Source organism: Vigna angularis, chromosome 2 (genome assembly GCF_016808095.1).
Source record: "Vigna angularis cultivar LongXiaoDou No.4 chromosome 2, ASM1680809v1, whole genome shotgun sequence".
Classification (NCBI taxonomy): domain Eukaryota; kingdom Viridiplantae; phylum Streptophyta; class Magnoliopsida; order Fabales; family Fabaceae; genus Vigna; species Vigna angularis.
The window spans coordinates 5,727,936-5,744,377 of NC_068971.1; the positions used below are offsets into that span (position 1 = coordinate 5,727,936).

The 16,442-nt window shown below is 38.0% G+C and overlaps 1 pseudogene; it reads right to left on the reverse strand.

Moving 5' to 3' along the window:
- Positions 1 to 8,885: 8,885 nt before the first annotated feature.
- Positions 8,886 to 15,929, reverse strand: LOC128195230 (scopoletin glucosyltransferase-like; annotated as a pseudogene).
- Between the last annotated feature and the right edge of the window lie 513 nt (positions 15,930 to 16,442).

Genomic DNA, 16,442 nt, shown 5'->3' on the forward strand with positions numbered 1-16,442 from the left:
CTTGACTTGAGACAAGATATGTTTGCACACATTTTGGCATAATAACATTCAAATTCATCAAGTGATTTTACAAGGAAGGAGACCCTTCTATTTATAGAGAAAGGTGTCTCCAAAGTAGACAAGAAACCCTAAAAACTATCCACTCTTAAAGAGACATGTGGCAATCCTCTTTTACAAAGTTTCTCCACTCTTAAAGTGCCATGTGGCAATCCACTTTTGTAAAGTCTTCTCCACTCATGTGGTAATCCACTTTTGCAAAGTTCCTCCACTCTTAAAGTGCCATGTGACAATCCACTTTTGCAAAAGCTTTCCACTCTTAGAGTGACATGTGGCAATCCACTTTAGGAAGAGTTTCTCCACTTGGAAAGTGACACATGGCCACTTCCTTTTTAAGAAGTGTCTTCACTAAGAGCTTGCCATGTGGCCATCATGTCCCATGGTGGGACACACTCTTTAAAAATAAGATTACAAACCATACAATACTTAGCCCTTAATACAAGGCCTAAAATTAAATACTATACTATTTGACCCTTAATACAAGGTCTAAAATACACACAATTTTACCATGGCTAGGGCATATGCCATCATACCCTCCCTCTTAAAAAGGATTTGTCCTCAAATCTTTAAGTTTCTTCAAAAAGCCTCTTCTTCATATTGATCAACTTATGTATCAACAAAACCCTCCGGGGTCAAATAACTTTCTGCAAAAAACAAGAGATAAAGTAAGTGTTATTAGAATAATCAACCCAATTATGTATTTTCCCTTTAAGTCCCGAATTATCTTATGTTGAATGCATATGCATTTGGAGTGACTTCCTTTTTTACCACCAAGTCTCATTTGGTCTTGTCTTTCCAATCTACTAAAGGAAGATGGAAAGAATACCCCTTTTGAATCTTCACACAAGCCTGTGGCCCTTAACATGAAGGCTCTTTTGTTGGGACACTCATTGGACATGTGTGTATTGCTTTGACACTCTGAACATTTGATTTTGTATATGTTAGTGTCATCTCTTTCCTTTTCTCTCTTATTTTTCATTTGTACTTGGTCTGTTTCAACTTGAGATGGTGTGAGAGGATGAAGTACAAACTTTCTATCTTTATGGTTGATGGTTATCTCATTGGTACGACCATGATGTATGGTTTCCTTTTCAAAAAGCCAAGGCCTTCCTAACAAGATGTGACAAACTTCCATAGGTACTATGTCACATAGCACACTATCTTCATAATTCCCTATGGAAAACTTAACCTTCACTTGTTGATTAACTATCATGTCTTCACCATCATTAAGCCATTGAAGTTTGTAAGGTTGGGGGTGAGGCAATATAGTTAAGGCTAACTTTTCAACCAACCTAGTGCTACAACAATTGCAACATGAGCCACTATCCACAATAAGAGAACACGTGTTTTCTAAAACTTGACATCTTGTATGAAAGATGTTCTCTCTTTGGGTTTGGACTTGGGGACTAGGTTGATTCTTCAAAACTCTTCTCATCATGAGGAGATCTCCCTCGCATGGGTAGGAATCTTCTCCTTCACTCTCATCCTTACTTGTGCCTTTCTCCTCCTCCTCTTCACTACTATATGAGTCAACATCCCTCAAGATTATGGTCCTTTTAGTGGGGCATTGTGATGCCATATGACCTCTACCTTGACATTTAAAACATTTAATTTCACTAGTACGAGTGTGTAATGATGTTCCCTCCCTTGATCTATCTTTTTCTTTCTCCTTCCATAGATTCCTAGAGGGTTCCTCTTCCATCACTTGCTTACCTTCCCTCCTATAGTCTTTCTTAACACTAGAGTTAGAGTGGTTAATTTTCAAACCTTTTCTTAAATGTTGTTGCTCAACTTTTATGCAAATTTGTACCAAATCATTGAGATCTTGATAGGGCAACAATTCCACTTTATCTCTAATATCAAGATTAAGACCACTTAGAAATCTAGAAATGGTGGTTCCTTCTTCTTCCCTAATTCCCGCTCTCATCATGTAGAGTTCCATCTTTTGCCTATACTCTTCCACACTCATGGTTCTTTGTTGGAGCCTTTGGAGTTTATCCATAAGCTCTCTATGGTAGTAGGAAGGTATGTGTCTTCTTCTTAGAGCACTCTTTAAGTCATTCCAATATTGGACTTGAGGGGAATTGGAGAGTCTTCTTTCTCTCACTAGGGAAGTCCACCAATACATGGCATTCCCTTGAAAGCTTAGGGTGGCTAGGGAAACTTTCCTTTCCTCTATTATTTGATGACACTCAAAAAGCTGTTCTACTTTCATTTCCCAATCTAGGTATGCCTCAACATCTTCTTTCCCATGGAAATGAGGAAGGTCTATCCTAATCTCTCTTGGTGGTTGTTCACTCTCCCTTCTATACCTTCTAGGTGGAGGATGTTGGTAGAATTGTGCAGCAGTCCTACTATCTTGTTCAGGGTATGTGTTTTCTGTGGGAGTTTTTGAACTTCTCCTTGAGTGACTCCTACTCTTACTTTTCTTTATCTCTTCTTGGACCTTTTCTTGTTTTTGGGCTAGAACTCTAAGTTCTTCTTCTAAGGTTTCAAGATATTGTTCTCTTTCAACTCTTTCTTTTTCTTTCAAAATGGATTCTTGCTTTTGCCAAAGTTTTAGTGATTTTAGTTCCTTGGCCATTTGTTCTAAATTTGGTTGGGCCTCTTCACTATAATCACTATCAATTTGGTAAGAAGGTTCCTTAGACATTCTTAAAAAAAAATTCAAAATATGTAATGCACACACAAACTTGTATTTCAAAAGTAAATTCCTTTAGAGATTTAAGGAGGCAAAATAATCTCAAGTTCACTTCCAGGAAAGAGAGGAGAATCACTAAGGATCACTTAAAATCCAAACCTTTCCTAGCCAAAGTTTACCTCAAGTTCTCTTGCACCAAACTTCTCAAATGGAATTAGGTTTGATACACAAGTAGACACACAATAAATTATAAGCAGTTAAAGACAACAATTAAACTAGACTATGCGGCCTAATGGTAAAGTTAGAAGGCACTTTGGAACCTTCAAACTTTAACCAACTAAAAACGTTTTCAATATGGTTTACAAGTCTTTGTTAGGATATGGGATTGAGTATCACAGACTACCCCAAGATACCTAACAAGGTTATGAGTTACAAATCCAAAAGCAATACAATTTTACAACTCAAAAATGCGTAATACAAATAAATAATGTGTGTTCCTCTCTAAAGTGTTTCACTCCTTTTCTTCTTGTCTCTTCCTCAAGGTTTCAAGGTCCAAAGAGGTCTCCGATCGCCCAATATACTATGTCCAATTTCGTTTTTCCTCCAAAGAATATCCTACACCAAATATCAAACCAAATCCGAAAGGTAGGAATCCAAAGAGAATGCAAATCAAGGGCCAATTTGAACAATAGCTCTTCAAAAGGAGTTATGTTGAGACAAAACAAAGAGTAATGAACAAGACAATCAAGAAAATAAAGCTTAAAAACAAAGGCTAGGCACTCAAAAGAATTACCTAAAGAAAGGCACTAGAATAGATGAATAAAACAAAAAACAATTAGAATAGAGAATTATTACTTCTTATCTTTACAAACACTGAGCTAATGGTGCAATGTAGGCAGAGACAATATTTTGTCAAAAGTGTCATGTCCAAGTCTCATATCCAAGGGTCATGTCCAAGTGTCATGTCAAGGTATTATGTCCAAGTATCATCTCCAAGTGTCATGGTAAAGTCTTATGTCAAAGTCTCAAGTCAAAGTAACTTTTTTTTTTTCACTTTTGCTTTTGCTTGTACTTTTACTTTTTTTTTTTTTTTTTTTTACTTTGGCTTTTTACTTTTGTCTACACTTTTGTTTTTCAACACAAATTAGATCTGGACAATTTGTTTGGGTAGCTCAAAGTTCATGACTCAAAGAAAAAAAAATGGAAGAAATCTTACTAGAATCAAAAATAGAGCATGAAACTCAAAGAAACACAAGAGAAACTTAACTCTAAGAACTTGACAATGATCTAATGACAAGCATGAACTCAAATATGAAATAAAAAAAGCACTCAAATGGATGTATATACTGTAATTTCGAAATCCCAATGGGACATATTTTTTTATGATTTTTGCAAAGCCCGAACTAAGAGAAAATGACATAAAAATGACTACACATGACTCTAGACAACATGGATGGAATTAAAAATAAAAAATAACTCAAAAATGACATTAAAACAGAACCAAATATATGAAGAAAAACTCAAAAAAAAAATATAAAAGCACGCCACAACACATGTATATGGAAACTTAGTGGTAAAAACCGAATGGTTCCGCAAAAGAACAAACTAGAACCATAAAAATAACATATATGGATGTAAACAATGGAAGACAATAAAGAACAACACAATAACAACAAGAAATACACAAAGATAGGTAAAGGACCAAGATACTTAGCTCTTGTAGACCCAAAGCTCTTGATACCAAATGATAGCGTCCTCCTCGAGCTAGGTTGGGCCAAAGCACGAAGATGAAGCTATGGAGGTGGAATTTGTGCGGAAGCGATGGATATGGTGGTGGGCTCACAATTTTGGTGAGGTTTTTGGTGAGTATTTGTGGTAGGATAGAGGTGTTTGATGGATCTCCGGAGAGGTTGGGCCAACTCTAGAGAAGGGTGGTTAGAGAGACCTCATGGGATGCTCTAACCTTGACTTGAGACAAGATATGTTTGCACACATTTTGGCATAATAACATTCAAATTCATCAAGTGATTTTACAAGGAAGGAGACCCTTCTATTTATAGAGAAAGGTGTCTCCAAAGTAGACAAGAAACCCTAAAAACTATCCACTCTTAAAGAGACATGTGGCAATCCTCTTTTACAAAGTTTCTCCACTCTTAAAGTGCCATGTGGCAATCCACTTTTGTAAAGTCTTCTCCACTCATGTGGTAATCCACTTTTGCAAAGTTCCTCCACTCTTAAAGTGCCATGTGACAATCCACTTTTGCAAAAGCTTTCCACTCTTAGAGTGACATGTGGCAATCCACTTTAGGAAGAGTTTCTCCACTTGGAAAGTGACACATGGCCACTTCCTTTTTAAGAAGTGTCTTCACTAAGAGCTTGCCATGTGGCCATCATGTCCCATGGTGGGACACACTCTTTAAAAATAAGATTACAAACCATACAATACTTAGCCCTTAATACAAGGCCTAAAATTAAATACTATACTATTTGACCCTTAATACAAGGTCTAAAATACACACAATTTTACCATGGCTAGGGCATATGCCATCAGCCCATATCTCCAATTGGAAAGGAAACTTGTGTGTCAGTGACAGAATGATGAACATGGAATTAGCAAAGGCCAAAGTGTTGAAGATGTGGAAAACATATTAAGCTTTTTTATCCAAAGCATATATTGCCTCTCCTGCTTTTTTATCACCCTCAGTTTGTTGCCAAACTCCACCGGGAGGATTCACTGCAGCCTAAAATGTCACTGCAGCAACCAAAGTAAACACGATTAGAAGAATGTTTCTTGTGTCGGTTGCTGTGTCTCTTCTTTCTTCATACTGAAAGTATCTTAGCCAATTCTTCCCTGTGCCTGGAACAGTAACCATTTTTTTTTGTTGTCTAAGATTATTCGAGCTGCTTAGTTGAGTGTCGTATTTATAGACTATATTTCAGGTTGGAAAAATCAAAGAGAAAAGTAGTGGTGTTAATTTTCTTATTGGAGAAATTTGATATTGAATTTTACAACAAACAAAATGTGGAAATGGGAAGTTCCAATGGACACGCCTTGCAGAGGAACCGCAGAATAGGGATAGAGTTTACCAAAATTCTTATGGTACGAAGAGTGGATAAGAATAAGACAAGTAATGGAAAACACATGCTACGTATGAATGGAACTATCCTCTAGCAATGATTTTTCTAAGGTTTACCAAAAGTCTTCTAGTAAGGACAATAATTTATATGAAAATGATTAATTAAGAATCTGAATATTCCTTCAAAGTGACCCATTGGTTAGAAATAAATAATTTAAATTAATATAAAAATTATAAATATTTTATTTTAATATTTTGAATCAAAGATGATATCATGATTTATGATGTCAAAAATTCATAATTCATTTCATCACGAATGTAGAAGACATACTAAGAAATAAGAAATACATAAATACAAGTTGTAATGGAACGAGAATGGATCGGTATATGGGGGTAATATGCAAAATACACTCTGACGCTTAAGTCAAAATATTTTTGTGTAGGTCTAAAGTAATTCAATGATGAATCAAGTGTGTTTACCTCAACATTAAATCTCTATTTATAGAGTTTATAAAAATCTGACCAACTAATTTACCTTTTAATGATCATTAATGCGAACCTTATCCACTCATTCGTAGTCGTTGTACTATTAATTGTGCTTTAACTCCGCTTAACTATTGTCGGGACCGAGCGGTTGTGAGTCTCTTTCATGCGCATCGACCGCTTGGCCCTTTTAAGTCAGTACGCCACGGGTACCCGATCGGCCGGTTATAAGCCCATATTAACATAGGTCCCCCAAGCCCTACCAAAACTTAAATATTGCGTAGGGTTTTCCAAGTTCGGCTGATTGGTGAAAGACATTTCCTAAGCTTCCAAGGTATGGTGATTCAACAAACGTCACGCCTCCTTAGTCTGCAAAAAAGTCGGGAAGAATAGTAGTCGAAGAGTCACGACTATAAAAAAGGGCGAGAAAAGGTAGAAAACATAACGTCATGACGTTTCAACCGTCAGATCTTTTCCCTTTGGACGTTCCAGATGGGCTTGATGAACCACTATCACCATCTATAAATAGTGCTAGGGTCATCTCTTGTTTTAACTTTTACCCTCGAGCTCTCTGATCCCCCAACGTTCTTTCCCTCTCCAAAAGTTTCAAACCCTCTTCTTCTAAGTAGATCATGTCTACTCCAATGCTTCTGAGTCCATTGGGAGGGAAGGCCAGGGGTATGCTGACGACGAAGCTTCTAAGTCGACGGAGAAGGAAGTAGCACATAGGCGTCATCCTCGTTCCATTACAACATAAACAATATGCATAAAACTTGCGTGATGCTATGAAGTGAAAATATTTTGTATGGATCATTGAAAGATTGGATTATGAATTAAGGTTTGATTTAGAAATTTTGCATATTGAAACACTTTTTAGTTGAGGACTGAAACTTGCAGTAAATAATTAGATAATAATTTATGAAATCTTAATATATATATATATATATATATATATATATTGTAGATTTAATGAAAAATAAATGTTATATTAAATTTGAATGATTATTTTGAGTTAAAATAGTTCACTGAACTACACGTAAACTTAAAAGATAATTAATTGAACTGCACTACAAAATAAATGAACTAAAAAATAGTTCAATTCAATTGTTTTGAATTACATTTTAGTTCAATTTAGTTCTTCTACATTATTTTATAGTTAACAGTAAATTTTTATAGTATAGGTGACTTTGTTCACCCTTACTTAAAATACAAATCATGTGTAATATTTATAATATTGTACTTATTTCAAAGTTAAATACCGAAAACTTAATATTAAATATAATATTAAAATTTTTACACGATAGTGGTTTAAAAAGTAATTTACATTTTACACGGGATAATTTATCTAACAATTTTTGTAGGTACGTGTAACAAAATTTGAGCCTCCAACCATATTTCCCCTGATTAGGAAGGAAACGCATTTTCGGATACAATGTCATCTGGACTGAAACACGTGACTTTGGTTTCCTAACGTGGATAAAATATTTCACCCTTATATGATAATTTATAGTTTTTTAATATATTTGGTTAAATATTATAGAAATAGATGGATTAAAATAAACTTGCGATTCACCTTCGACCTTCTTTCCAGCTGAAATGATGTGCTCGTCTTTGTTCTTCAACCTTCATACCACACTTTCAACCAAACTTTACCAATGAACCTAATAAAGCAAAGTTCTCAGTTTGCATTTAAATATAAACACACGTGACAAATATTAAAAAGGATACATGTCATCCCACGTGGCTAGACGTTAGCCACCTCACCTGATTTTTAACGCCGTTTGTTTTGGAGGACCAAAAATTATGGTTTCCTTAAGGAGAAGGATCAAAGCGTACAAAGTTTGAAAGAGAGACGAAAAACAAAATCGCTTGATAGTTGAGGGACTAAAAGCATATTTAACCCTTATTTAAATAATAAAATTAAAAGTAATAATATTACATACGACTTATTTTTATTTTTTTTAAATATTCATTATAAATCACGTTTTAAAATACTGCTTATACGTAACATTGCCCTCTTCCTCTTCCTCTTCCTCATGAACATAAGCCTCTTCCTCACCCCTCTCTACATATTCGCCCCCAACATTCCCTTCTTCCTCTTCGTAATCCATTAAGACGTCTTCTACTTCCGCATTCCCCTCCACCCCACCAACATAACCATCTTCTTTATCCACTACATCATCTTCTTCATCCACATAACCATGTGCTTCACCAACATAACCAACTTCTTCATCCACAATAGCATTTTCTTCAACAACATATGCATGTATATCATCCACAATAACCTCTTCTTCGTCACCCATATTTACCTCTTCCTCCATTTCCTGTATGTGTACTACCTCTTCACCAAAACTAAGAAACTTAACTTCATCTGGCTGACTAGGTTGCAGATGTTGGACATAGATTTCAACCTCATCATTATTTGCCTCTGCATAGTTAGCCAAGAACAGTGCTTCCCTGTCATCACTGAGTATTCTCAGGTTGTTCATCGCCTTTTGTTTCGCCCCCTTCCACCATAGCTTGAACTCTACATCATACTTGAATTCTCTAACAAATCCCACTGCTTCAAAGTAAGAACACCTGTCCGGATCAATTCCTTTTATAACATGTATTTCTCCTCCCACATATTATATTCCCTTATTCTTCATGAACTTCCCCATGTGATGCAGAGAAACATCAAAAACCATTGCTAATCCTACATTGTAAAATGAAAAATTTACTCACACAATGCACAACAAGCAATGGAGTCACACTAAATGAAAACGAAAAAGAACAAAAGTACCTTCTTGGAATCGCCTTTCTTTCACACACAATGCAAACAAACACTGGAGCCACAACAATCGCCAAACCAAATTGATGGAACCACAACCCTAATCGCGACTTAGGTTCAACATTAAAACAAAGTTATCAACCCCAATTTTGATTCACATAAGAAGATCCCAATACTTAGTAAGTATAAAAACCCTAATTTCCATCATATGATTTAATCACTGAACACATGTCATTTAAAATGTAAACACACGTGCCAAATGTTAGAAAGGATACATGTCATTCCACGTGGCTAGACGTTAGCCACCTCACCTGATTTTTAGCGTTGTTTGTTTTGGAGGACCAAAAATTATGTTTTCCTTAAGGAGAGGGATCAAAGTGTACATAGTTTGAAAGAGGGACGAAAAACAAGATCGTTTGATAGTTGAGGGACTAAAAACATATTTAACCCTTAATAATTTATAATAGGCTTAATAGCTTATTTTGTCCCCAGTTATGGTGAGTTGTTTCAATTAGGTTTTTCCTTTTAAAAAAGTGTCAATTGCATCCCTATTTAGTAAAATTTGACTCAATCAAGTCCCTTCCGTTAAATACTCAAAAACGGCGTTAAGTTTTTCTTCTCTCTTCTACTTTTCTGTACAAAGCAGTTTGTCAGTACTTTTTACTATTCTGCACCTCTGCATAAAGTGATACAAAATAAGTTTCACTCTGCTGTCTCTGCACACCAACATCTTTCTCTCACCAAAACCTAGCAGTTCTACTCTGCTGTGCCCACCTCCACTCCAATTCTCCGCACCTCGCTTATCAGTTTCTCTTTGTAGAACTATTCTCCGCGCACCGGCCAAGTAATCATGGGGACGCCACCACTCAGCCTCCACGATGGAATTCCACCCACCACTAGTAAAAAAAAGGCTTTCTACCGCGCACATTATGCCACGGTTCAACGAAAACCGCAACATAATGGTGCGCGGTGGCAGTTTTGTAAATAAAACGAACATATATGCCGCGGTTCTACTGGGAACCGCGGCATATACCCCAGTCAACCATTGCCTTTGACGCCACGTATGAATAAAAAATTAAATAACAGGGTATATGCCGCGGTTCTCTGCACAACCGCGGCATATACCCTGCCAATTTATTGCAGGTGCTGACTGGGTCAGAGAATTTGAAAAGTTACAGGGGGTATATGCCGCGGTTCTCTGGGGAACCGCGGCATATACCCCTGTAACGTCTCAACTTCTCTGCCAGTCAGAGAATTTCAGAAGTTACAGGGGGTATATGCCGCGGTTCCCCAGAGAACCGCGGCATATACCCCTTGTAACTTCTGAAATTCTCTGAAAGGCAGTTGGGGAGACAGTTGTGTTGAAATAAATTTAAAACGAATTTGAAATATTTAGAGGAATATACCGCGGTTCGGAGGGCAACCGCGGTATATAGTTTAAAAATAATTTTAAAAATGCCATCTTCTACCGCGGTTGCCGCCGAACCGCGGCATATAATTTCAAAATAATTTTAAAAATGCCATCTTCTACCGCGGTTGCCGCCGAACCGCGGCATATAGTTTAAAAATAATTTCAAAAATGTCATCTTCTACCGCGGTTGCCTCCGAACCGCGGCATATAGTTTCAAAATAATTTTAAAAATGCCATCTTCTACCGCGGTTAAGTAGTGAACCGCGGTAGATTCCCCAGTCAGAGTTAAAAAATAAAACTTTGGAACAATATCGTCTTGTTCGCGCAGACACTCTGGACTTCGAGTTTTCTTCTCCCGTCGACCACCCATCTCAGTTCCTTGTTTCTTCACCGTTTAAACTCAAAATTGTTCGGTCATTTCCCATTTTTGACGATAAAAAACAGTTTTAGCCGATCAAAATCGTTTGAAACGCCTGTCATTCCTCTCCGCTGCTGATGAGTCAATATTTTCTCAATTTCACTTAGCTTACTGTACTGAATTTAATCAGGGAATTATGCTAAAACGTCCGATATTTTCCCGTTTTTACTAATTGTACTTAAATTGACCAATAATTCTTATTTTAACTAATTTGAATTATCTGGGCTTATTATTTTCATTATTGGTGGCAGGGAAATTGTTGGATAATATTGTAGGACATTTGAAAAATAAATGAAAAATTGGACAAGTAGAAATTTATTTTTGAGGACAAAGCATAAGGCAATTGGAATCAAAGAGGGGCCACCACATGTGGAGCTCACGGTTTTTCTCCAAGAAGAAATGGCTGCCAAAAATTCATTCACGTAAAAAGGGAAGCAAGCCTTTCCAAATTATTCAATTTGAAGAAGCATAGAAATGCTTAGAACAACACACGGCCATTGCATGGAGGGGACCCCACGGTTTTGGAAAATAGTAAGATACCAATGTCTCATGGTCAAATAATTGTGTGAAAGAATTAAAGAGAGGGACCACCACTTTGGAAAGGTCAAAGTGCATGTTTCCATACAAGCTTTTTATTCTCCAATTCATTACAAAAACACACGGCCCCACATGTACATTCAATTTTGACAAACATCTTGAAGTGAAATGATGAGGGACCACGTTCCTTTCACACCTAGCTCAACAATTGACAAAGTTTGATGGAATAAGGAGCCACCACTTCACGTCAACAAGCACACAAAATGGGGAATTTATCTCTCTTTGGAAGTGGGAGCCGCACACTCTCTTGTTTGGAGTGAGATTTCCAATTGGCTTGGCATTAAACGGAGAAAACCATATGGAAGCAGAGGTTCACGTTCAAATACAACTCCATTCCAGCAGCTTTGTAACTCACGGTCAAGCAAGGAAGAGAGCTGGACAACAGCGGAATCCCAGCTTGCACACGGTCTAGCAATCATGAGCTTCACAATTCCAGTAAGCTTCATTCAAGACCAGCAAGGGAGTGAGCTCACGGTTTTGTCATGTAATTACGTCAAGGAGGGGCAGCAGTTGGCCCAGTGGAGAAGACCTTCACAGTCCAGCAAAGAGAAGCCAACACAGGACCTTTGAAGAGGAGGAAGGCATCCAGCAAGTCCAGCACTTCACCACGGTAGAGAGGCAACAACTCATGTTCCAGGAGGTACTCACGGGCAGAAGCTTGGAGCTGGAGTAGCCACCACCGAGAAGGGAGGAGCTGTACAAGCAGAAGAGAAGCTCACGGCCTGCACCAGCGGTCCAACAACACTCAGGGGCTCTTCTTTCCCTTTGGAGGTGGGAGACCACACACAATGGGAAGGGATTCACGTTCAGTTTAGGTGCTGTCACAGCAGCGGACTTCATCCTCCATGGTATCTTCATGCGTCCAGAACAGCAGCCACCAACGTTGGTTCCTATCTCAGATTTTCCAGTCCAGCAAAGTTGGTATTTCCAGCACCAGCCACATCCAACATCTTCACGCCCACAGCCTTCAAAGCAGATCATGTAACATGTAGAAGAGAACCAGCAGTACCAGCATGTGAAGGAGAAGAGATTGGAAACAACTGGTCCTTTAGAGGAGACCTTCACGGTCCATTACAACAGCAAGCAAAGAGGTGCTCACGGTCCAGCAAGGTCTCACGGTGGTGCAGTGGTCAGAAGCAAACAGAAGAGAAGAAACCCACACACTCAGAGGAAATTATTTGTTTATTTGGCATGGGAATAGTGGTGTGCAACTTTCCCTTAGTTTCAGAAAAGTGGAGACTCCCTCTTTCATTGTGGCATGCGCAAAGAAGAATGAAGAAATGCCAAACATTTTTTTGTGTGCAGCAAGCACAATGTAACTTGTAGGCAGCAAACACAATGCCACCGAGATACACACAAGCCCAAGGCAGCAAGACACCATGTTCCATACGGTCTGCACATCCAGCAAGGAGGAGAGCCCTTCCTTTCAAGATAAAAGGGGAGAGAGGCCGTGGAGCAGAGGGGGCCAGAGAGTGAGAGTTACGGGCTGGGAGAGGCTCCCTCTTCCAGTAGCTCTTAGTGTGATTTCCATGTAATGCAGTGTAGTTTCTCACTAAAAAATGTAATGTAGAGTAGAGTAGTGTAGGGAGCTTGGTAGGTAGAGGCCGTGAGGTGATAATGCAGAGAGCTGGACTAGGGGCTGGCTGGACGGGACCGAGAAAGGCTGGAACAGTGCATGAAGGACGGTTACAGCTGAGGCAAAGTGGTGTGCAAGTTCTAATTTAATTTTGTTGTTTGCTGTACTAAATTATTGTCCAATTTAAATTCAATGCAAAGTTGGTTTTTCAATTCCAGAACTGCTACTGTTTTTATTTTGCTACTGTTTTTAAATTTCTGCTGCAATTTAATTTCTGTCGTTGTTTGCCTGCCGTTTAATTTTTACTGTTGTTTGCACTGTGTTGTTAATTATTGCACTTTAAATCATTCGCTGTATTTTTGTTTTCTATATGTTGCTGCTGTAATGTTGATTCTGTTTTCATATTTGCAATTTACTGTATTTACTGTTTTCTGTATTTTCGTTTTCTGTATTTCTGTATTTTTATTTTCTGTTCCAGATTTATTTTTACTGTTTTATGTTGCTGTAATTTCGTTTTTACTGTAGCAATTTCGTTTTTACTGTTTTAATTTCGTTTTACTGTTTTGAATTTTATTTCAACGCTTTTTAATTTATCCACAAACAAAACTTTCACAAAACCCCCCCACTTCGTGTTTAGATATGAGACTGAACCCAATTTGGTCCTTGAGAGACGACCTAGGAGTCACTTCCTAGTAACTGTACTGCATTAATTTTATGCAATCACCTTTTGTGTACGGTGCGACCCGTTCAACAGCTGCCATTCCCCTTTGTTGCACCAAGCTTTTTCGCCCCTGTTCCAGGTATTTATGCCCTTTTACATTCTTAACATGATTTCTTCATTAGTGTTAACTTTAACAAATTTTGATAACTTTAACAAATTTTGATTTTTTTCCCAAATGTTGAATTCATATACACTAATTAATATGAATTGTCTTTTGCAGAGATTCAAGACATTACTATATGCAGGTCTGTTTTTGTGGTAGTGGATATCACAAAAACAGACCTGCAATTTTAAAAAACTGCAGGGGAATATGCCGCGGTTGTAACCCCAACCGCGGCATATAGTGGACAAAATTTTTTTTTTTTTAAAATGGATTTAGGCCGCGGTTCTTTGAACAACCGCGGCATATTCTGCAACTTATATACCGCGGTTCTGAACCGCGGCATAAAGTCTCTGACTTACTATCGCGGCTGAATATGCCGCGGTTCGTAAACCGCGACGTATAGTGAAAAATAACCGCGGTAAAAGCCCCTCGCTGCACTAGTGCACAATGGCTCAAGAATGCTCCAACGGCGTGGTTCAGGATAATCAAATGTGGAGCCCACCCCCTGATAACCATCCACTTCTCTGCATTCCTCTCTTCAAACCCCTCGGGCATCCACTTCTCCTTCTCTTCCTCACTCTCCTCCTTCCCCTTCTTCTCCAACACCACCCATATGAACCCATGACCCGACGCTTCCATCCCGCATGCAATCTCGTAAAGCTGTTTATCCGGGAAATGACAAAGGCTCCCAAAGCATATGTACACCACCGAGTTTTCCGCCTTAGAGTCAAGCCAACTCACGCACTCATGCATACTCACCACGCTCTTCATGCCCCTTTCTGCTTTCTCTTTAGGGGTTCTGGGTATGAGAGAGGCCGACCCCAGATGCCAAGCTTTGTGCCCCGTCATTTTCTCGTAGTAGCGGATGTATTCTTCTTCGTCAAGCTCTGCGAAGTTGTTCACGATTAGGCCGTAGCTTTCGAGCTCCGTCTCTCGGTAGTTATCAAGGAATTCGGCCAACTCCTTCGGTGGTGATGCGTTGAGGGTTATGGAGTGAGGGAAAGGTTGAACTGAGAAGAGAATTGGAAGAGTGGGAGGAGGAGTGTAGGGCGCAGACAGTGAAGAGGGTGGCTAAGAGATTTATTTAGAGAGAGAACCCAAAACGACAATAAGAAAGAGACAATATAAGTGCAATATCCCTCTCATATTGATCAGTTGTTTCTCTGTAGTTTTGTGACTCTCAGTTGTGTGCTCTTATGACAGAAATGCAAACTGTTTGCAATATAATTTATACTCTTCCATAAAATAGGATTGTTCCTTTTCTATTGAGCTCTTTTCTAGATACTTATAGTGTTAGGTGCCCAGTTGTACCAAAGATCCAGCAAATGAAATGCCAAGTGCTAATATAGTGATAAAAATAATGAAAAAGGCTACTATAAATAACTTATAGATATTGTTATGTTGATATGTATGAGCTTTGAATTTTCTACTCTGATATCTTTGTCACCTTATAATGAGTTTTTAATCTTGAATGCAATTTTTGAAGGTGTTGACCATGCTTGTTCCTATCAGGAAAATGGAACACTTGTGAGAACTGTTGTGAATGTTTTCAATAGTGGAGCCAACAACCTACTACAAATTGCACTTGATTCATCTTTTGATATGCTTAATAAGAGTGGCAAGTCAAAGTCTGCAGGAACAGATGTATCTGATCAACTTGTTTTGGTACCTTTTGTTGAAGCCAATATTCCAGATGTTGATATGAAAAGAAGAGAAATGCATATTACACCACCTAAGGGACTCCTGGAATTAAATTTACGATTTGATGGGAGGTCCAAAAAAGATAGGCGCCAACTTGTGAGTCATACTTCCGTGATACTTTATTACTAATTTGTTAGTGTAAGCAGTTTTTGTTGCCACTGAATATATGTTTGAATTTTTGAAAACTGAATATATTTCCCTGAAATAGAACTGATACAATCAGAAGGTATAAATAAAAGTAGAAGAATAATTTTGTACATTAATATGGCCTAAAAATCAGGAAAACAATTACTCCTATAACTGTTCTAGCTAAAAAGAACGAAAGAAAAACTCTAGTTACATCAAATCTTATTATTATTATTATTACCATACATTAGAAGACATTAATTCTAATTGATTTCCATATATCAAATCTCTTGATTCTGGTTTCTTTCTGTAAGAGTTAAAATGCATGGTTTTTGTTATTGAAAGATTTATTTTGAAGGCATGTGGGAATTGGAGTGCGGTGGTGATAAAGTGAGAACGTTAGTATGTGTTTTTGGAGAAGTGATATATGTAAATAGTATTATGGGAGAAGAGAAAAAGGAAGAGAAGGAAGAGAATGGGTTGTTGAAAATGAAGGAGAGTGAGAGAAAGGGTGCAGTACTAATGAAGAGAGGTTGAGGAGAAGGAGATACTGGGTGTTAGAGTTGTAGGAGTTATAGGAACTAAAGTTGAAGAAGAAAATAAGATGGTAACTAGGAAAAAAAATAAGTGTGGAATGCTATGTTCAGTGAGTAGTGTGATAATGTTGGTGAATGATGGAAGGAAAATTGGAATGAGTGGAATTCTCTAACCAATGCAGCAAGGAGGGAGGGAGTGTGTGATTTTGCATGGGAATAATTACG